At 37.4% G+C, this 23803-nt stretch overlaps 1 protein-coding gene across 2 annotated transcripts in view; it reads right to left on the bottom strand.

The window, feature by feature from the left end:
- The window catches only part of GPC6 (glypican 6), a 1119966-nt gene that overhangs the window by 365459 nt on the left and 730704 nt on the right, over positions 1 to 23803 (bottom strand). The gene's annotated exons all lie outside the window — the stretch shown is intronic.

Below are 23803 nucleotides of genomic sequence, written 5' to 3'. Positions count from 1 at the left end.
ACATGGATGTGGAGAAATTGGAACCCTTATACATATCGCTGATGGGAATGTACCATGGCAGCCACTTTGGAAACATAAAACTACCATATGACCCAGCAATTCTAGTCCTAGTTATGTACTCAAAAGAAGTGAAAATATATGCCATATAAAAATTTGTACATTAATGTTTATAGAAGTATCTTAGCCAAAACCTGGAAACATTTAGTTTAATCATTTGTCAATTTATTTCCATCAATTGATGAATGGATAAACTAGATGTGGTATTTCCATTCAGTAAAATATTATTCAGCAATTAAAAGGAATGAAATTCCAAGATGCTGCATCATTGATGAACTTTGAAATAACATTATGCTACACCGACGAACTTTGAAACTACATTAAGTCAGTCACAGAAGAACATGTGATTTCATTTATACACAAAATGTTCAGAACAGACACATCGATAGTTACAGAATGCAGTTAGTGGTCGTCAGGGGCCAGGGTGAAGGATGGAAGAAACAGAGTTTGGGGGTGGAGAGTGACTGCTAACAGGTACAAGCCTTTTTGTGTGATGGAAATGTTCTACAATTAAATTTCAGAGACATAAACAGTTGCCCAATACTGTACTGATATACGAAATACCACTGACATTTACACTTCAAATACCATTTACATTTACCAGTAAACTTTATGGTATATAAATTGTATCTCAATAAAGCTGCATGAAAGACAGACAGAAGTACCTTTAACTAATAAATTCCTACTACCATATTTGTAAGTTTTACAGAGGAATTACTGAGCTAGAGATACAATTCTTTATCAGCTAACTAGAGCTTTATTTAGCCATGGGGTTATATAAAAATTCTTTAAATAGTGTTAACCTTGAATTACATTAATGTACAAATTTTTGTATGGCATATATTTTCACTTCTTTTGAGTACATAACTAGGACTAGAGTTGCTGGGTCATTGCTTAGTTTGATGTGCATGACCTGAATGAAATTTTCACACTTTCTTTCAAGAAGTCATCTATTGTTTCAACTGTTGCTTAACGGAGGCTTGGAAATGAGTTACTGAGTATACTAACAGAAAACCTTTAGGCCATCCAATTCAGTTTGAATGTTGATTAAAATGTGTATGCTCTAAAACCATCTTCTCTCCATTTTGTACCATTGAGAGAGAACAAGGATAAGACAGAAAACAATCATGAATTGCAAATCAGAGCCTGAAGGAGACATATTCCCTATGTGGATGACAAATGTTTGTAGCACCATCATGATGAAAATTCAGCCCATTTTTAAAAATGTAATTTACTTATTAGCTAGAAACCCCCTAGAAAAGCATCAGGCTTATGAAGCATTTGCAAGCCATAAACTGATTGAACTTGTTGGGTCTGGGAGAAAACGAACAGACCTAATTTGCATACCTGATAGCTGTAACTGCAGAATTTCCAAAGCCAAGTCTAAGTATCATTGAGGCTGTACAACACTTAAAAACAAAATGAGGACGTAGGAAGTGAAGTGAGTTAAGGTCTACGTCAGTTCCTGCCAGCTCTGTTAGTGCTTGTCAGATTATGTCACAAATTCAATGTTACCTAGATCCAGTTTCTGTACTTAATTTTATTCCTTAAAACATAAGTAAAACTGCCACAGAAGTTAGTAAGTAAATATTATTATTCATTTTGGAAGAGTTCCAAATAGCACTTAAATAAATCTCACACACACACACACACACACACACACACACACACACACACACACAGAATGGATATTTCTCATCGTTGGAACAAAACAGCTCTTTCTGCTAGTTAAATATGTATTTCAGAGGGCTTTCTAATGTGTTTACCCAATAGAACAGAACATCATTTTAATTTTACCTTGCTCCATCACCATGAGGTCTTGGTGATATTGCCTTTTATATGTGCAGTCTGCTTGACATTCTAAACTTTACCCAAATGTAAATTTTCAAATGTGAATACAGAATGTAAAATAAGATCCCCAAGTATCTCATCAGGGAATAGTCGTCTTCCTCAGTCAGATATTATAGTTTAAATATTACTTAATTTAGAAGAAACATTTTAGCGATGACTTTCAATATGAGTCATTGATGTGAGAATCCACATTGGTAAAAGCTATGAATCCTAGCCTCTGTGCAGTGGAACTAGCATATTTATAATGTTTCTGCTTTGGAATACATACCGTCTGCCTTGAAAGTAAGGGGATGTGGTGTTTTCAAGAAAGTAAAACCAAATCACTCTCACTCATTCTCTAATGAACATGTATAACTTTAAACGCCTAGTGTAAGGAGCTGGCATATGGTAGGAGGTGAATAATATTAAAATATGTCTGATAGATATAGGAAAATAGACAAATACCATAATGTGTTTTGGTAATTTTTGATGCACAACACATGGATATGAATTTTGTGTTAATCTTTATCTCCCTCCCTCTCCAGTTCTCCACAAATAGGAATATGCCTTCCTGCCAGTAGCACTGATGTTATCTAGCGTATGGATAATATAGTTATTAGCACACGTAGAGATTCACATTAGTCATTTTATTTCCTTTTTTATTTATCACTTTTCTTCATTTTTTAAAATATAATTTATTGTCAAGTTAGCTAACATACAGTATACACAAAGTGCTCTTGGCTTCAGAAGTAGATTCCCATGGATCATTGCTGACACACAACACCCAGTGCTCGTTCCAACAAGTGCCCTCCTCAATGCCCATCACCGGTTTCCCCCTTCTTCCAGTCCTCCCTCAACCCTCAGTTTGTTCTTTGTATTTAATAGTCTCTATGGTTTGCCTCCCTCTCTGTTTGAAACTATTTTTTCCCTTCCCTTCCCCCATGGTCTTCTGTTAAGTTTCTCAAATTCCACATATGAGTGAAAACATATGATATCTGTCTTCCTCCAACTGACTTATTTCATTTAGCATAATACCCTCCAGTTCCATCCATGTTGTTGCAAATGGCAGGATTTCATTCTTTCCCGTTGCCAAGTAGGATTCCATTGTATATATAAACCACATCTTCTTTATCCATTCATCAGTTGAGGGACATTTGGGCTCTTTCCATAATTTGGTTATTGTTGATAGTGCTGCTATAAACATTGGGGTACATGTGACCCCATGAATCAACTCTCCTGTATCCTCTGGATAAATTCCTAGTAGTGCCATTGCTGAGTCATTGGGTAATTCTATTTCTAACTTTTTCAGGAACCATCACACTGTTTTCCAGAGCAGCTACACCAGTTTGCATTCCCACCAACAATGCAAGAGGGTTCCCATTTCTCCACATCCTTGCCAACATCTGTTGTTTTCTGAGTTGTTAATTTTAGCCACTATGACCGGTGTGAAGTGGTATCTCAGTGTGGTTTTGATTTGTATTTCCCTAACGATGAGTGATGTTGAGCATCTTTTCATGTGTCTGTTGGCCATCTGGATGTCTTCTTCGGAAAATTGTCTATTCATGTCTTCTGCCCATTTCTTCACTGGATTATCTGTTTTTTTTTTTGAGTGGTGAGTTTGGTAAGTTCTTTATGGATTTTGGATACTAACCCTTTATCCGAGTTGTCATTTGCAAATATCTTCTCCCATGTCATCAGTTGCCTTTTAGTTTTGTTGATTGTTTCCTTTCTGTGCAGAAGTTTTATCTTGATAAGGTTTAAACAGTTCATTTTTGCTTTTCTTTTCTTGCCTTTGGAGACATGTCGAGTAAGAAGTTGCTGCAGCTGAGGTCAAAGTCATGCTATTTCTTGATGAACCCTACATTAGAATCCCCATGGCTCAAAGCACCAGTATACTTCCACGGAAATTCCCATTCTTTACTTTATCTTGCAAAGTGCCAGCCTGAACCTTTCCAGAAAAAGTCCTAAGGAGGCAATTATACCTCACCTCCAGGTGAGAAATACCTGGAGTCCAAATGACTGGCCAAGAAACAGAGCTAGTGAAGAACCTGATTTCACTTAAGTTTAGGGGCAATTATACAACTCCTACTTGGCCATGCTCTAATCAGCTGGCTGACAATAGAGCCATGGACTATCATCAGCAAAGAAGAGAGTATTCAATTTGGAAATTTCTGTGGGCATGGGAGGCAACTGTTTGGGAAGAGATCCTCCAAGAGAAACCATTGGTGACTCTACTTTTCAAAATACAGCAACAACAACAACAACAACAACAACAACAACAACAACAACATGATGGAGGAAGAGGAGAAGGGGGAGGAGGAGGAGAGGAGGAGAGGAGGAGTCTGCCAAAAAAAATAAGATAGTAATGTACCAAGAAAATGTTTCTCTCCCCTCTTCTTTCAATACTAATGGAATGGAAGGCTATGAATGAGTTCATTCTTAAGTTTATCCAATAAATATTTAATAAGTATCACCATGTACTGAAACTGCTCGAGGTGCTATAATGAAAATGAATGGTGGGTTTCAAAGTTACCAGGAAGCAAGAGCCACAGCTGAGGGAGAGCAGGTGAGAAATACCTAGAATTCAAATGACTGGCCAAGAAATACAGAGCTAGTGAAGAACCTGATTTTACCTAAGAAAGACAAGTGGGAAGCTAACCATAAGAAATTCTCAGGAGAACAGGAGGACAAAATAGGAGAGGCATAAAATCAGGAGCATGAGGCCTTCAGTGATGTTGCACTATTCACTGATTGAGTGTTTTTTGCTATTCTTATTGAAAGCAGACATCTTCCAAGGACAACTTGATAAGAGCCTACACAGGATTACAGGGCACTGTGTCTTTCGGTACTTCAGATTCCCAAGTATCCTGGGGATGGGTGAAGGAGAGGAAAATATACCAACAAGAGCAAAATTCCATGAAATGAATTATGGGAGAATTTGTAGAAGAGTGATATCAAAAAATGCTTCTAGTTTTCTTGTGTCAAGGAAGTTTAAAAGATACTTCTCCCAAATAATCCAGGGCCACCTGAATAATTCTTCAGTCTCAAAAGAAGTTTACTGTGAAGGATGAAACTAATGCATAAGTTATGGCATATTTGATATAGCGATAAGCAATATTATGTAGCTATTAAAAAGTATGAGACCATGCCATTTCTGACAACACAGATGGACTTAGAGGGTATTGTGCCAAGTGAAATAAGTCAGAGAAAGACAAATATTACATGATTTCAGTCATATGTGGAATCTAAAAAACAAAACAGATGAATAAACAAAGGAACAAAAAGCAGAATCTGATTTGTAAATACAGAAAACAAACTGATGGTTGCCAGAGGGAGAAGGTGGGGAGGGGGCAAAATGGGCGATGGGGAGGGGTAGATACAGGCTTCCAGTTATTAAATTAATAAGTCAGGGGAATAAAAGGCACAGCATAGGGAACACAGCTACTGGCATTGTAATAGTGTCGTGTGGTGACAAATGGTAGCAACACTTGGCGGTGAGCGTAGCGTAACAGAGAAGTTGAATCGCCATGTATGTAGCATTGGGTGTCACCTGTACTCAGATAAAATTTTTTAAAAAAGGAAATAAGCAGTATTACTTTACAGTGATTAATTAATAAGAATGATGAAATGTAAAAAAAAGTGAGTATGTTTCCCCAGTCGTCTCATCTAGCGTTCCTACATTTTTTTCCCTAAAGAAGCCCTCCCAATTCCAAGGCCCTAATGCGTCTCTCCCTTCTAACAGGTATTAATTAGTAAAAAGGAAGGTATTCTGAAGAAGTGAAGCAGTGCTTCATTGAACATCATGCTGATTCATCAACAAATAATTTTATGTGATTGATTACTAAATTGGTGATTTTATGAACATCTGGGAAACTATATGTGGGTGGTTAGGATACGAAGCTTTCATTTCTTTCTATTATAGCCACTGAGCCCTTGTTAGGGATATACACCTTATAATACCATTTTCTTTAAAAATTTTTTTTAAATGTTTATTTATTTTTGAGAGACAAAGCATGAGCAGGGGAGGGGCAGAGAGAGAGGGAGACAGAATCTGAAGCAAGCGCCAGGCTGTGAGCCGTCGGCAAAAAGCCTGATGTGGGGCTCAAACTCACAGACTTTGAGATCATGACCTCAGCTGAAGTTGGATGCCCCACCGACTGAGCCACCCAGGCGCCCCTCATAATACAATTTTCTTATGAAAACTCCTAATAGATTCATGTTATTTCAATTCACAGTGCAAATTCCAGGAATGTCATCCACCATTAATTCCTACATTTAAAAAGAATTATATAAAACCACTGATTACATTTTAGGTCAAAGCTGAAATTAACATATTAAGTACAATTTTACTGAGCTCTAAAGGATATATCTCACATTAGCCTAAACCATGTAGATAACTAAAAAATATAATTTATGAATGTTCCCAAGGAGTTTGGTTTGCTTTAATGTTATTACATAGTTTTCATATTTTTTTTTTATTTTTTTAAAAAAAAATTTTTTTTTCAACGTTTATTTATTTTTGGGACAGAGAGAGACAGAGCATGAACGGGGGAGGGGCAGAGAGAGAGGGAGACACAGAATCGGAAACAGGCTCCAGGCTCCGAGCCATCAGCCCAGAGCCTGACGTGGGGCTCGAACTCACGGACCACGAGATCGTGACCTGGCTGAAGTCGGACACTTAACCGACTGCGCCACCCAGGCGCCCCTACATAGTTTTCATATTATCACAAATACATAAAAATTTCACAACAGAATCAATTAGCTCATTCCATATTGCGGTGGAAGGTGCTAATACTTAAAGGATTAGTCCCAAAACTACATATGTAGAGTCTATGGGTAATTAAACGTTGGCATATAGAGTATACCTTTTAGGACCGCATATTAAACTTTTGCAACTTGAAAGAATCAATTCAGCTTCTGGAGACACCCTATATTGTTACTAGAGAAAACCTTAGTGTAAGTAAAAACTGGATTTTATAACTTTTTTTTTGTCGGCATTTTCATTACCCCTGCCCTTCTAATGCCAATCTCCATCTAAAGAGGAATATTAAATGCACTTATCGCACTTAGGAAGAAAAGTTAAATTAATCTTTCAAGTCCTTCTTGAAGAAAGTTTTAAGATTTCCAAGTTTTCAATGGCATTCACTTTTTAAACTTTTTTTCTCCCAGATTTCATCAGAAGAGTCATGCTAGCATAATGTGTTTGACTAACTGAAAACACATTTTCTCTTTTAATATACATAGATTATTTTACCTTCAATTTTGGCTTGTTTTTGCAGGCTATGAAGTTATTTTAAATGACTTAAATGCTGCCTGTTTACTGTGCTACAGGGAAAGTGAATTTAGAGAACTACAATCTATAAAGCTTTATTTCTTCTAAAATTTCTATCAAAATATGTAACAACTCCAGTAGCAATGCCAATCGAACTCATGCTTTTGGTCATGTGTAGGTGTGTTACAGGTGCTGAACTTTGGCTGTCAATCCCATGTAGACTTAGACTAGAAAAATGGTCTCTTCTCCATCAGCTGAACACGCAAGACTTTGAGGACAGTCTTCCTACATCTCACGTTCATTCTCTGCCCACTAACGGCCGACTTCAGGCCTCCATTCACTTTCCACATACAGAGATATGGTTTCTGGTCTCTGATCCTCTAGGCCTCAAATAAGGCACATGAGTCCTTCTTTTTTTTTTTTTAAGTTTATTTATTTATTTTGGGAAAGAGTGGCTAATTCCCGTGAACAGTGAGATCATGACCTGAACCGAAATCAAGAGTCAAACACTTAACTGACTGAGCCACGCAGGCGCCCCCTACATGAGGCCTTTCTGAGGGATACCTGAGCAGAGATAAGCTTTATGTGAAAACATTTCCACATCTTGAGCCTTTAGACAAATTCCTTCCTAAACCAGACCTGCCAAAACCGAGCCTAATGGCAAGAGCATCTCTCTCAGCATCTACTTCCTATGAATCACAAAGACATTCTTCTCACCCATCCCTAAGTGTAATATGATGCATGGCACAAGAATATAAGTACTGGCGGGCCAGAAATTGGGGTGGGATACTAGGAACAATTGAAAATATTATCCATGTAGAGAAGCAAATTATTCTAATGCCCAGGTACTTTACAATGATCCTTTACAAAGCAGATCATTTTTATTATTTTGCTTCCAACAAAATTGAAAGAGGACTTAGTCAAACTGTCAGCTGCTAGATTATTAAAAATAGGTTTTGAAGATAGCTACTATGTTATTTTTGGCCTATAGCTTGGAAGAAGTTCAAAGAATTGAGTGGCTTTCCACTAACAACATTCCTTTTATTCCTAGCTAACCATTTATTTGAATAATGTTTCTCAGTACATACTCCATAACAATAAAAAGGAGTGGAATTGATGCAGAACTGTTCTCTATATAAGAAGGAATTCATCCAAAGATTTATGAGCCAGTGCGGAGTCGGGGATCCCACCATTCTATTAAGGAAAGAATCTGCAACAAAACTTTATCTTAAAACTTTAATTATCAAAGAATATAAGATATATATGTGTGGCTTTGATTAATTTAGTGCCAATAATAATTGTAATGCTAATTCAATCCAGAAGAAAATCCACTTAGGGTCTTGCAGTCATGGAAACTTTTTAGAAGGTTAATTTCACGTTATATATATGCATTTGCCACTAAACTGATAAGGTTGTTCTTAAATTTTTCAAAGTATAAATATGTATTTTATTAGCATAAATTTCTATGGGGGTTAGAATGATAATATGAGTACAGGAGAAAGAAAAACAATTGTTGAAGAAGAACTTGGTCATGCCTTTTTAAAGGAACCCTAATGGATTACACGTTGCGGAGATACTTAGATTTTTATTTCACTGAACACGTTGAGAAGAGTAATGTCCTGTTTTGTCTTAACTGTCAATATTACAGTATAGCAGAAATTACACTCTTTGCAATTATTTAAACTATAATAAACATTTCAGATAGAAAGGTTTGTGAAGATAATAGATTTTTCAAAATTGTTTTCAGGAGCACACAAAAACAGGGAAGACAATCACACTGGATCTGTACCTCTAATTCTGGTTTTGATCATTCCTTGAAGGGACAGATGCAGGACAGTGTGAGTGTCAGGGTCAAAGTCACTGAGGGCCGCAGTGTGGCTGTGAGTGTGTGAGAGGTGAGGTGGGCTGTGTTTCTGTGTCGAGAGTGGAACAGAGATGCAAGGAATTGGGTGCTGTTATCATTTACCAGAAGGTAGAAAAATACGCATACATTTTGGAATGTATGTTGACAAAGACATAAATTGAGCCCAGAGAAATAAAAAACAGACACTCTTGTTCTAGAGCTGATATTTTCGATAATTTTTTTCTTTCTTTCTCTCTCACTCCTTTTTTTTTTGAGAGAGATTACTTTAACTCTACACTATCTAAACTTTTTCCTTAACAAATATAAGCTAGATACACATTTAGAGAAAAACAATGTCATTTTAAACGTTAAAAAAAAAAACAAACCTTATGCACAAGTTATGGACATTGTTTATCATGAGTGGACTCCATAATTAAGATGGGATTAATACTCTCAGTTGAGTTACAGTCCAGCTTCTCAAATAAAGGATTTCAACATGCTGACAGGTCATAAAGATCTAATGTAGCAATGGAAATTATTTAAAAAAACAAAAAAACTAAGAAAACTTGAAGGGAGAAAAGGATCACCAAGACCAATCACATAATGCCCATTTAAGGGGAGTAGAAACAGAGGAAGGGCCAGTAAGACTCAGAATGAAGGACTGCAGGCAGGGAGTGTGCGGTATTCCTCTCTGTGTTACCTTCTAAATTCTCTCTGAGGTCAGTAGCAACAGTGTGTCCGACATGGGTAGTAGACAAAGGCACTACTCAGGCAATTGTTGTAAATATCTCTGTGTTTATTGTCTGTCTCCATGGAATATAAGCTCTGTGGGGGGAAGGGATTCCCCCCTTGTTGTATCTTGAAACAGTGTCTAACCACAGAAAAGGTAAATATTTGTTGAATTACTGGATGAGTGAGTATTTGAATGAATGAATGCATAAAGTTCACAGTTTCAGTATTATGAAAGCCAAAGGAGGAACTTCAAGGATGGTGTGGTCACACATGTCCAAAGCTGATTTGGGGAACTAGAAAGGAGTCGATTGGACCTAGGACTTAGGCAGCCATTTTGGAAAATTTTAAGTGAATATTTGAGGACTATTCCTTCAAAAAATTGATTCTTCAGCAAAGAAATAGCATAGTGACTAAGAGAGGGAATTCAGATTTAAGGAAGATATTTTATTTATGGAAACATGATGGAGGACATGAGAATGAAAATTTCTCATGCCAATAGGAGTAATAAATAACTCAAATTGCTGACATAAACAAAAACAGTAATATTTCTTTACACAGTACTTTGCAGTTTTCAAAATACTCCAATACGTATGACCTCATTTGAAACTTGAAATTACCCTTTAAGATCCCTATTTCATCTCTGGAAATTGAAGTGAGAAAGGCCAAATATCTTGTCTAAAGTCATGCATCTAGAATATGGGGGTGCCTAGAATAAATCTCCATGTTTTGATTCACGTAAATGTCAGCACGATTAGAACACACTCAAAGAAACACATTTTTGCTTTTGAGGAGTATGTGAGTAACATGGGTTAATTTATTGGGGATTTTGGTTTAATGTGCCAACTTTGTCTATGTAAAAATGTTAGAACACTGAAATTTGGTGCTATCTGTCATGTTCATTTACTGTAGCTATTAACTAGAGCCAATAATCAAGTGGGTGGTTAATAGCTTTTTTTACCCTTAGGAGAGGAAGAATTTCAATATCATTTGCATTTCTAAATCAAAGTGCTCAGCACAATATGTCTTATTTTTTTTAAAGCAGAGTATTGAAGAGTATTAAAAAAAATAACTGATCTAATTTAGACACTTATCAGAAATATCATGCCCTCAGAAAATGTTTATTTTAAGAGGATATGCAGTTTTCCCTCAGAAAATGACATCAGCAGAGGCAGACACAGATAAGCCGGAAAGTACAGGATGAGAGGAAAATAATAAACCAGTCTAATCTCCTAATGGCTTATTTTTGTGACTGCATATTTTGGCTAACACTTGAGAATCGAAGACTTGATGCAAAAAGTACAGAATCAGGGGGATGTAGGGTTGGGGGGGGGGACTGAGTCTTGGGAACTAAAGTCACTTGTCTATATTTTGTGACTGATTAGTTGCACAATGAGAAAGAGCCCATGTCTCCTGATCTATTTTCTGTACATACATCCATACAACATTACTACATCCAAGTTTCTTCTTTTTTTAACGTTTATTTATTTTTGAGAGAGACAGAGTGTGAGCGGGGAAGAGGCACAGAGGCAGAGAGAGAGCAAGACACAGAATCTGAAGCAGGCTCCAGGCTCTGAGCTGTCAGCACAGAGTCCGACGCGGGGCTTGAACTCAAGAGCTGTGAGATCATGACCTGAGCCCAAGTTGGGCACTTAACTGAGCCGCCTAGGTGACCCACTACATCCAAGTTTCTAATCTTGCAAAGACCCAACTCATAGTGAGTGACTCTGTACTACTATACCTTATCATATGGCCAGAGGCTTTCCGACTTGAACAAATAATTAGACTAGACCGTGAGTCAAGAAGACAAGAAGACAAGAAAAGTCAGAGGGGTTGCTATTTTATGCAGTTCATCGCAAAACTCCCCAACATGGAATATCATAAAAGCCTGAAATGGCCTTGGTAAACTGTTGTGCCCATGGTGACATAGTAAAATGGATGTTCATTGGGATCATTCTGCAGACTACGTAAATGGGGTGAAGAATATACCGAGTATATATAGCAATCTTTAAAAAAATTTTTTTTAATGTTTATGTATTTCTGAGACAGAGACAGAGTATGAGTGGGGGAGGGGCAGAGAGAGAGAGGGAGGCACAGAATCTGAAGCAGGCTCCAGGCTCCGAGCTGTCAACACAGATCCTGACACGGGGCTCAAACTCACAAACCGTGAGATCATGACCTGAGCCGAAGTCGGTTGCTCAACCCACTGAGTCACCCAGGCACCCCAGAGAGCAATCTTAAAAACCAATTTCATCTTCTTGGAATTCTAAAGTCACTCCTCACACCACCTTAAATCCTGATTCAATTCTACCTTTTAATTCAGACTTAAAGGGTTATAGGTCACCATGCATTGTGGAAAACTTAGCTTGATTCTGATTCTCCTGGTTATTGTATTTTATTTTATTTTTTTAATTTTTTTCCCACGTTTTTATTTATTTTTGGGACAGAGAGAGACAGTGCATGAACGGGGGAGGGGCAGAGAGAGAGGGAGACACAGAATCGGAAGCAGGCTCCAGGCTCCGAGCCATCAGTCCAGAGCCTGACGCGGGGCTCGAACTCACGGACCGCGAGATCGTGACCTGGCTGAAGTCGGACGCTTAACCGACTGCGCCACCCAGGCGCCCCTGGTTATTGTATTTTAAATGGTGACATAGGAAAAAGTCAAAATATACATAGAGTTTTCATTTAAAACTTGACTAACTTGATAAATTTTCCAGGAGGAAGTACAGTAAATAATTCTGAAAACAAAAGTATTAAAAAAACAGTCATTTGATCATCATAAGGCTTATGTTCTTTAACATAAAAAAGAAGAATCAGGTTCAATTGAAATGTGTTCATGTTCCACTATGTTCCAAGGGCTGTTTGTCATTTTACAAAAAATGGAAGTGGGAGAGGAGGGCTTTGAGAGGAGTGGTGCCTGCCTGGGCTGTGACCCAGCAAAGTGGACCTTGTCCCGTGTGATTGTTTGTCTAACTACCTGATTTGAGTTGAGATGCAAATAAGAGAAAAATGTGCAAACATTTTTTTGGCCTTTTTATAATAATGCATGTTAAATTTATCTATGCTATAAATAAAAATTTCCTCTCCAAAGCAGCACTCACTGCAGACGAGGGCCCAATCTATCAGCAAAATGACATGGAGGAAAATTTGAGATTACTCTATGGAAATGCTAGAATGATTAATGCAATTTTGCCTGCTAAGTTATGTGGAAGAAAGTGATCCTAGACACTACTTCATTTATTCAACTGAACAAACTCGTCCATTCATCAGTCTGTATCCTTGATTTGTACTATTAGTAATAAAATGTACTCTTCGAATGACACATCTACCGAGGGAAATCTTTTGATTCCCAGAGCAGGGCAGAGCTCAGATATACAAATTTAACATTTTTTTTTCAGCCTCATAAGCGAAACTGCCAGAGAAAGACGCACAGTGATTTTGTTGAAGCCACTGGACCGAATTTCTTTGGTCACAAGAAGGGGTAATTATGATTACCAAAGTGTCTATGATCTTTAGTACTGACTTAACTTTTATTCTATACTCTACCTACTCAAGCAACAGTGAAGTGGATTGTGCCTGGTTTCAATTCTTTTTTTAATATCATATATTCTTTTCTTGAGTGTCAAGAAAGTTTGAATTAAGTAGCCTGTATCATAGTCCACGACAGCAGAGTGAGCACCTAACAAGCCAAAGAATAACATTTCTGTTTATTGACTTAACACAAAAAGCCTGATTTTCACTTGGGTATGTTTAAAGGAGATAGGCTGGAATGATAGTTTAATCCTTGTGCTGATTCTCATCAGAGGGGATAACTACTGATAACTAATCATACCAGTTAACTATTATATTATAGTAGTTATTCCTATGATATTAGTTATAACTAATAACAGGCTATTTTCTCTCAACCCTCCCCCTAATTACTTACTGAAAGTAATGCCCTTCTTTGCAATGTTGACACTTCTTCCTGTATTCTGACTGAGCTCTATTGATGTGACTGTCATCTTACAACAGTGCAAGCCACTCACATGGCAGATTTACAATGTTCAAACTTTTTAAAGTTCTGAAACTTATAATTAGACTATGTGCTCAATTTTTATACAAACAGTCCAACATCTGAGTTTCTGCTTAAATACACCTTTGACACACTACCTTCTTGGCAGGTTCCAATTATACTTTATTGACTGGAATTGCCAACATTGGAGAAAGCACACGCTGCTTTCTTAGCTGTGACTGGTTATTGACCACGGTTGCCAACACTGGAAAACAAGCGTGTGGCTTAGTTAGCTGTGGCTTCAGACTATTTTCATTCACAGCTAGATGTGAATTATTCACTTCCCCTTTGTCAATTTTTCCCTCTTTCAAGATGACTGTGTTACCGTTCATTTATCTGTCTGAATCTGAAACAACAGCAGAATCATGCCAAATGTCCAATGACAATGACTTTTCTTGAGTACTTTGCAAAGCCATTTAGAAAAAAATTAAAGCACTTTACAGTTGGCCTTTTCCCTTTTCCAGGCTTCAGTAAAATAGATTCAGCTTCAATTGAGATAACTAACTCTCAGGGTCGAGCTCTACAAAGTGCCTGTGAGATCTACGTACCCCATTCAAATCTCTATTAATTAGAAAAAAATTACAAAACACTTCTGCTAAAATTTTAAGATTTGCTATGTCTTTACATATTTTGAGACACTAGAACTTATGCCCCTTCTGAATATACAGGGAAATATGGAACTCATAAAAACCATCAATGGGACTTAGGATTCTTAAGCATTTTATGCTGTGATTCACCTTACTTTATAACAACTCCAAGTATGCCTCTCTAATGTATTGATAATCCAATTGTAATAAGGAAATGTTCTGGCAAAAGAAAAAAATAGATTAATTTCTAGAATAAATTAAGATAAATCTAGGTGAATATTGAGATATTCCAAGTAGTAACTTCTGCCAATACAATTATCCATCATGTTCTTTTCACCAGTTGCATGATCAGTAGGCATATAGAAAAAATTAATATCCTTTTGCTAACATGCTCTGAACTCTGTTCACTGCATTAAGGCAGTTCTGGAGAGCAAAGCTGACCAAGTTTTATGGGAGGGTACTGACCGAGATGAATTTAATGTCCCCCTCAGCTTGACCAACTTTTAAAAAGCTTTCTTCATATTATTCTCTGAACTTCCTTTTGTTAGAGCATTTACTTTAGAAAACTTGTGATTATAAATTCTTTCTCTACCCTTCTGGAATTTCTATCTTTTTTTAGCCTTTTGCCAGTTTTACAAGCTAGGAATATCCTTTTCAGTGACCTGAGCCCTCCCTTTAAAAGTGGTCATCAAAAAGGTAGGGTCCTGGGGTGTCTGGGTGGCTTAGTCCACTAAGCTTCTGACTGTTGGTTTCAGCTCAGGTCATGATCTCACCATTCATGAGTTCATGTCCCACGTGGGCTCTGTGTTGACAGTGCTGGGCATGCTTGGGATTCTTTCTCTTTCTGCCCTCCCGCATTCACGTGCCCGCTGTATCTCAAAATAAATACATAAACTTAAAAAAAGAAAAAAAAAGATAGGGTCCTTATCTCCCACTCTCTATGAAAAAAGCAGGAGACTAACTTCAACTCAATAAGCACCAATTAGCAAAAAGAAATGGTCTAATCACATTGACCAACCCTCCCCTCAACCTCCTCCAGTACTTCCAACAGTCCACCTCAGTGCTTAGAAACCCTACTGCCGTTTGTTTATGTGGCCTTGAGTTCCACATCTCTCCAGTACTGCAAGAGCCTCACTCCCCTTTTGCAAGTCTTAAATAAAATCTCCCATGCCTGTTTAACTCTGTGGGCTGCAATTTCTCTTTGACATTTCATTGACTTTGACTTTCTAAAGTATACTTTTGAATAAAATCATGTGTTTTTTTCATTCATATATGTAGTATATTACTTTTGAATCGAGCATTCTGTTTTGGTCCTGTTTTGATTTTTCCAGGGTTTTCGTCGTGCCCTGAAACGTACAACAATGTAGAGCGTGGCATGGCATTTAGCTAGATCTGATTAAATGCAGTCACACTTCTTGCTCATTAGATCATAACTATAATCCCACATATAACAGCAATAAAGGCTCACGTTTTTATAAGATTTGAGAGTATACATGATTTGGTAAGACTGATTTTGAACAATTCTTGAATTTACAAAAATAATCTTAAGGCATCATGGAAGCTACTTATAATCATAAAAAATACAAATAAGATACTATTTATAAGAAAAAACCCTAATTACTCTTTTCCAATTACACATAGTGATGTATTTAAGATATAGTATCAGTGATAATAATAAAAATAACACCAGGTAAAAGGCATGAGTGGAATGCTGTATGCTAAATCCTTTATGCTCATTCTTCATTTAATTTAATTTATACTCACTTAATCCTCATAATAACCTCTGGGGGGGGGAAACTTTTCAAGTAAGGAAACTGAGGCTCAGAGAGTTTAAGGAATGTGCCTGAGGTGTTCAATAAATGTTTGCTGGATTGAATTGTAATGACTCGGGTTGTCCTCTGGGTACGAAATCAATTACTCTGCCTATTTTTTCTTCCTAAGCTGGGTAATATGCCTGTTTAAAATGTTTAGAAACCCTTCTCCCATGTTGTTTTTTGGAAATAGCAGTATTTCCTGTGGGAGACAAGCCCCCACAATGGAGGAGGATAGACATCCTCGGAGAAGAGCTGTGCCAGTCCCTGGCAGCTTCCCATAAGCATGTCTCCCCTGCACAGCTCAGTAAGCCAGCTCTTTGGCGTCTCGGTATACTCTGTGAACAGCTGCAGGGTCCCACCCCAGAAGACACTCTTTGGGACTCAGCCAAGTGATCCTTTGTAAAAATGTTTGGCAAATTGCTTGGAAATTCATTTTGCTGCAAAGTGCTATGTAAATGCAAAGTGATTATGATACTGAATTCATGTACCCTTTTAAGTTGCTACCAGGCCGATTCTGTACACATTTTATGATGATACACCATCATCAGCAAAACACCTTTTCTTAGTCTTGTTGTCATTCCTAAGCCCTAGCCCAAACTGTCCAACTCTGAATACAATTAAATCCATGGGGAAACATCTCATTGCTCTATCCAGAAGTTTAGAGGATGCTCAAATAAAACAAATATTTATTAAGTTCCTGCTATGAGTGCTAAGCATGTCCATGGTTTTATGCAGAAAGACGACAGTGCCACTTATGGTTTAGGCTAACACACATCCACAAATCCCTTCAGTGTGATATAGAAGAAGAAATATAACGCCACATACATGACAGTAAATGGATTTCAAAAGTGTTTTATTTCAGTAGTTTTTTTTTTTAACAAACATGAGTGAGCACCAATTGTTTGCCAAGCACTGAGAATACGTAGTGAGCAAAATGGGTAGGATCCCTGACTTAACGTAACTTACTATCTACACATCTAGTTTGGGGCTTCCTGGAAGCGTTAGCAGGAGCCACAGAGACAAAGATGCATAACAAGGTATTGAAGAAACAGGAAATTAAAGGGAAAAAAACCCAGAGATACAGGGAATTTTAAAAAGTCTACATAATGATCATCAAAGGAGAAGTCATTACTTTGTAGACTCCCAAATTTCTGTGAACCAAGTACAGATTAGAATTCAGGACGAATTGCCAGATGAGGAAAAATCAAGTGGATTGGCAATTTGGGAGAAAATTGAATTTTTTGCCTTGTCATTTAATATATATCGATAATCTATACATGTTTTGGTTCTGCCATTTATTCTTCCAGACTTCGGGAGATAATGCTCCACTCAGGAGTGTGGGAAATCTCTAACATAATCCATTTATCAGGGGAATTAAAGTTTATTCACACAATCTTGTAAGTTATACAGTTTGAGTGTGTGCTCTGGATGGCTAGAGTAACACAGTGGTAAAAACCAACCCAAAGTTTCCTTGACTTACGACAACAACAAAATTTATTTCTTGCTCTCCATCTGTCCCGTACTGTCCTCAGCCTGGGACCGGAGCTGATGCAGCAGCTTCTATCTGGAACATTTTAGCTATGATAGGAGAGGGAAGTAGTGAAAACCTGTGAGCCATGGGCTTTTCCTTAAAGCTTTTGTTCGGAGGGACTGGGCTCACTCCTGCTTAAGTAGCAATGTGCCAGAGTTGTCTAGTGTCAACTTCCAGGAGACAGTGTTGATTTTCTGGGAATTTGGTGAATGAGTTGTTAACAATTAAAGTATGTAACTTAAGGTTAAGTAAATGACATCAAAAACAAAAATATATGCTCAAAACTCATCACCCATTAATTAGTCTGTTTTACTATCATCTGTGCTGTTGGATTTATTGACATCTACTGTTGGAAATGATGGAAATGCTATACAATGGCATGGTACTGCAAATCACTCCCAAAATCATCGCTGATTTACACCACAGAAATCAGCAAACTCTATAAATGAGGGTGTTGGTGTTCAACATTTCTGTCCACATTACTTATTCACAGAGATTGACCAGAGCAAGTTCGTGTGGCTACATCAAAAATCACCAGGGCCAGAGAGTAAATCAAAGTCTAAACTTGAGATGGGAAAGGGAGAGCTAGGAAAGAAAGAACTCATCACTGTGGCTAGATCTTTATCTCTCAGTTTGCCTTAGGTTTTACTTCACTTGATAAAGTGGCAGTACCGCTGCTGTCTGCTTTCAATATCACTTAGGTATCAGCAACATTGATTGAACACTCACCATATATAAAGCAAATGCAGGAGCATTTATACAACTCATTTAAACTTTTTTTTAATGTTTATTTATTTTTGAGAGACAGAGTGTGAGTAGATGAGGGGCAGAGAGAGACAGCGAGACAGAAGGGGGGGTGGAGAGAGAGAGAGAGAGAGAGAGAGAGAGAGAGAGAGAGAGAGACAGAATTTGAAGCCAGCTCCAGGCTCTGAGCTGTCAGCACAGAGCCCAACACGGGGCTCGAACTCATGAGCTGTGAGATCATGACCTGAGCTGAAGTAAGACGCTTAGCCAAGTGAGTCACCCAGGCGCCCCTATACAACTCAATTATCACCTTTCTTCACTGTTCTATTCGCTAATCTTTCCTTTTCTGAATAAAGACATCACCCCTCTTTTCTTATTTCGAAATCCTGAAAAGTATACATATGCATAAATATGCACACACATTTGTTCAGAATCATATGTCTTCTTAGGTTAGTGTGATAATGGCTAAGAAAAGAGGTCAAGACTTTTCCTTTTTTTGGTTTGAAGAGTAGGCACCAATGTTTCCGATTCTGTGTCTCCCTCTCTCTGCCCCTCGCCCGTTCATGCTCTGTCTCTCTCTGTCCCAAAAATAAATAAACGTTGAAAAAAAATTAAAAAAAAAAAAAGAGTAGGCACCAAGATTTGAACAGCCCCCAGATTTTCCCCACAGTCACTATTTTGTCTTGGAACTGATTGTTTATAAAGTAGGTGATTAGCCAGTGGGGTAAGATGTTTGGAAGAAAGCCCAATTTTTTCTAATAACATAATCAAAGAGAAAAACTCAATTGCTTTTAACAGATGAACTATCAAATATATACCTGCTTCTTCTTTCATGTGAAGGGCAAAAATCTGGTCTAATAGGATGCCCCCTATGGCATTTTAGAGCCATCAAGAAACATAGGTCCATTCATTCATTTGTTCATCAGGAAAACTCAGTGCTAAAAGATGTCACTGAAAAGTGACAATTTTAAAAGAGAAAAAAAAATGGAGAGTTTGGATTTATTAGAAGGGAGGGGACGTGGATCATGCCTCACAAGGCTACTTAGTTTTGTTCCCACACTAGGATCCTTTGGGTCTCTCATGATCACAGTTTGAATACCGTGCCTCTGATACAACCCCTTGGTTTTATTGATGAGGAAAACTAAGGTTAACCAAAACACAGATGACAGTGTCAAAAAATAGTGGCCACCCTCAGGATCAGAAATCAGGTTTCTTTTTTCTAAATTAGGATTCCCACAACTCCATTTCTAGATCTATGCTATTTTTGTGAGAAAAAAATTTGCAAAATCTTACCTAAATAAATATTACGGAAAGATAAGTGAGATCCTAAGAATAAAGACACATTTTGAAATCCATACAGGATCTTCTATTTTGAATTGTTTCGTCAGGATCTTCAGGAGATTTCTCCAAGAACAAAAGAGCTAGTGGGCACATTTCCTTCCCCCACTCCCCAGCCTAGATACACAAGATACACAAATACCTGCGGAAACCAGTGCAAACACTCTCCACCTTCTTTGCTAACAGCACCCCTACCTGTGCATTCTCCTGAAGACCTGCCACATCTAGCCTGCCTCTGGCAGGAGTCCACCCAAAGCCTGCAACAAGTGTGGCATTATGCAAGCAGCCCTGACAATGGCCAGCACCACTCCAAAGTGACTCCTGCACTGGGAAGAGGGGAAGATAACCACACACAGGACTGCAGCCCTAGCCATGGTATGGAGGCAGACATCTGGTCTGAGTGCAGTCCCTGCCCACCAAGGTCTCTCAGGAGAAAACAAAGGTAGAGTGCCTTGGCGTTTAGTGTGACAGTAGCTCTGGCAAACATCTGGTCTGATGCAACTCAAGCCCAAGGTGGTCCCAGGTTGGCTCATTAACAGCACAGGGACCAAACGCCATCCATAACATTGCAGACAACAGGACAGAAGGCAAAAGAGGCTCAGCCACAACAGTATGGTACATACAACACACATAGGAGATACCCTTGAAGTGCCACGTTCTGGTGAACAGGGGACATTGCACTGCAGGGCACTATAGGACCTCTTCTTCATAAGACCACTACTTTCCAGAGAAGGAAATGTACCTGACTTTCTTAACACATAGAAACAGATACTGAGAGTTAGACAAAATGAGGAGACAGAGGAATATGTCCCAAATGAAAGTACAGGATAAAACCACAGTAAGAAAGCTAAACAAAACAGAGATAAGTAATATGTCTAATGGAAAATTTAAAATAATGGTCATAAAGATACTCATTGGACTTGAAAAAAGAGTGGAGGATCTCAGTGAGACCCTCAACAAAGATATAGGAAATATAAAGTAGAACCAAGCAGAGACAATGAACTCAATATTAATTAAAAATTAAAACTAGAGAGGTGCCTGAGTGGCTCAATCAGTTAAGAATCTGCCTCTTAATTTAGGCTCAAGTCATGATCACATGGTTCATGAGTGAACCAAGCTCTACACTGACAGTGGGGAGCCTACTTGGAATTCTCTCTCTCTCTCTCTCTCTCTCTCTCTCTCTCTCTCTCTCTCTCTCTCTCTCCCTCTCCTCTTTTAAAATAAATAAACTTAAAAAAATTATACCAGAAGTTAAAAATACACTAAAGGGAAAAAATAGTAGATTACAGGAAGCACAAGAATAGATCAGTGACCTGGGAGACAGAGTAATGGAAAGCAATCAAGCTGAGTAGAAGAAAGAAAAAGAATAATAATAAAAAAATGAGAATGGATTCAGGGAACTCAGTGATACCATTAAGCACAACAACATTTGCATTATAGGGATCTCAGAAGAAGAGACAGAAAAGGGGGCAGAAAATTTATGCAAAGAAATAATAGCTGAAAATGTCTTGAATGTGGGGCAGGAAACAGAAATCCAGATCCAGGAGGCAGAGAATCACTAACAAAATCACCCCAAGGAGGTCTGCACCAAGATGCATAGTAATTAAAATGGTAAAAAGTAGTGATAAAGGTAGAATTGTAAAATAAGCAAGAGAAAAGAAAACTATGACATACAAGGGAAACCCCATAAGACAATCTGTTGATTTTTCAGCAGAAATCTTGTAGGCCAGAAATTCAAAGTGCTAAAAGAAAAAAAAAAAAACCTACAGCTAAGAATACTCTATCCAGCAGGGCTATCATTCAGAATAGACAGACATAGTTTCCCAGAAAAACAAAACTTAAAAGAGTTCATCACCACAAAACCAATCTTACAGGAAATATTAGTGGTGATTCTTTGAGTAGAAAGAAAAGACGAGAAGCAGGAGTAAGAAAAGTCGAAAGCACAAAAGCAGTAAAATCAAGTATGTCTATAAAAACCAGTCAAGGGATTCACAAAATAAAAGGACATAAAGTAGGACACCATATACCTAAAAGGGGAGGATGGTAAAAATTTAGTGCTTTTAGAATGGGTTCATAATTAAGTAACCACCAACTTAATATAGACTGCTAAATGCATAAGATGTTATATATAAACCTAATGGTAACTACACACACAAAAAATACTAATAGATATGTAAAAAATAAAGAGAAAGAATCAAGCATATCTCTAAAGAAAACCATAAAACTATGAGAAGACAGCAAGAGAAGAAAGGAAAAGAAAAGAACTACAAAAAACCAAACATAAAACAAGTAAAAAAATGGCAATAAGTATATATACCAATCAGTACTTACTTTAAATGAAAATGGACTGAATGCTCCAATCAAAAGACAGAGTGACTGAATGGATAAAAACACAAGCCCCATCTATATGCTGCCCACAAGAGAGTCATTTCAGAACTAAAAGTGAAGACTGAAAGTGAAGGAAAAAGACTGAAAGTGAAGGTGGAAAAACATTTATGTGAATGGGAGTGAAATGAAAGTTGGGATAGCAATACTGACATCAGACAAAGGACTTTAAAACACAGCCTTTAAAAGGAGACAAAGAAGGACACTACGTAATCATAAAGGTGCATAAAATTTTATATGCTGTATTATATTGTTGGATTACATTATATTATAATACATTATATTTTTGGACTGTTACATTGTTATATTTTATCATTGGATTGAAAAGCCAACAATAAAATATAACGATTGTAAATATTTTGGCACCCAACATGAAGGCACCCAAATAAATAAAATAGCTATTAACAAATGTAAAGGAAGTAACTGATAGTAACACTGCAATAGTAGGGAGCTTTAACACTGCACTTACATCAATGGATAGGTCATCCAAACTGAAAATCAACAAGGAAACAGTGGTTTTCAATGACACATTGGACCAGATGGGTCTAACAGATATATTCAGAACATTCCATCCTAAACCAATGGAATACACATTCTTTTCAAGTGCACATGGAACATTCTCTAGAAGAGATCACATGGTAGGCCACAGAGCAAGTCTCAACAAATTCAAAAATATTTAAGTCATATCATGTATCATTTCTGACCACAATACATGAAACTAGAAATCAACCACAAGAAAAAATCTGGAAAGAACATAAATGCATAGAAGTTAAAGAACATGCTACTAAACAATGATTGGGTCAATCAAAAAATCAAAGAGGAAATTTAAAAATACATGGAAAGAAATGAAAATAGAAACACAAGTGTCCAAAATCTTTGGGATACAACAAAAGCTATTCTAAGTAGGAAGTTTATAGCAATATAGGTCTACATCAAGAAGCAAGAAAAATCTCAAATAAACAACCTAACCTTAAACCTAAGGGAAGTAGAAAAGGTAGGCAACTAACAAAACCTCAAACCAGTAAAAGGAAGGAAATAATAAAGATTAGATCAGAAATAAAATGAAATAATAAACGCACGCGCACACACACACACACACACACACACACCAAAAAACAAAAACCAAAAAACCCACAAAAGAACAGATCAATGAAATCAGGATCTGGTTCTCTGAAAAGATCAACAAAATTGATAAGCCTTTAGCCAGACTCATATAAAAAAGACTCAAATAAAGAAAATCAGAAATGAAAGAGTAGAAATAACAACCAACATTACAGAAACAGAAAGGTTTATAAGAGAATATTATGAAACGTTTTACGACAACAAATTGGACAACCTAGAAGAAATGGATAAATTCCTAGGAACATATAACCTCCCAAAACTAAAGCAGGGAGAAATAGAAAAATTTGAACAGATCAATTACCATCAATGAAATTGAATCAGTAACCAAAAAACTCCCAAGAAACAAAAGTCCAGTACCAGATGGCTTCAGAAGGGAGTTCTAACAAATGTTTGAAGAAAAGTTAATATCTATCCTTTCCAAACTATTCTAAAAATAAAAGAGGAAGGAAAGCTTCCAAATTCATTCTGTGAGGCCAGCATTACTCTGATATCAAAAGCAG

This window comes from Felis catus, chromosome A1 (genome assembly GCF_018350175.1).
Source record: "Felis catus isolate Fca126 chromosome A1, F.catus_Fca126_mat1.0, whole genome shotgun sequence".
Classification (NCBI taxonomy): Eukaryota; Metazoa; Chordata; class Mammalia; order Carnivora; family Felidae; genus Felis; species Felis catus.
The sequence above is the reverse complement of the archived record's forward strand: the minus strand, read 5'-3'. Positions and strand labels throughout refer to the sequence as shown.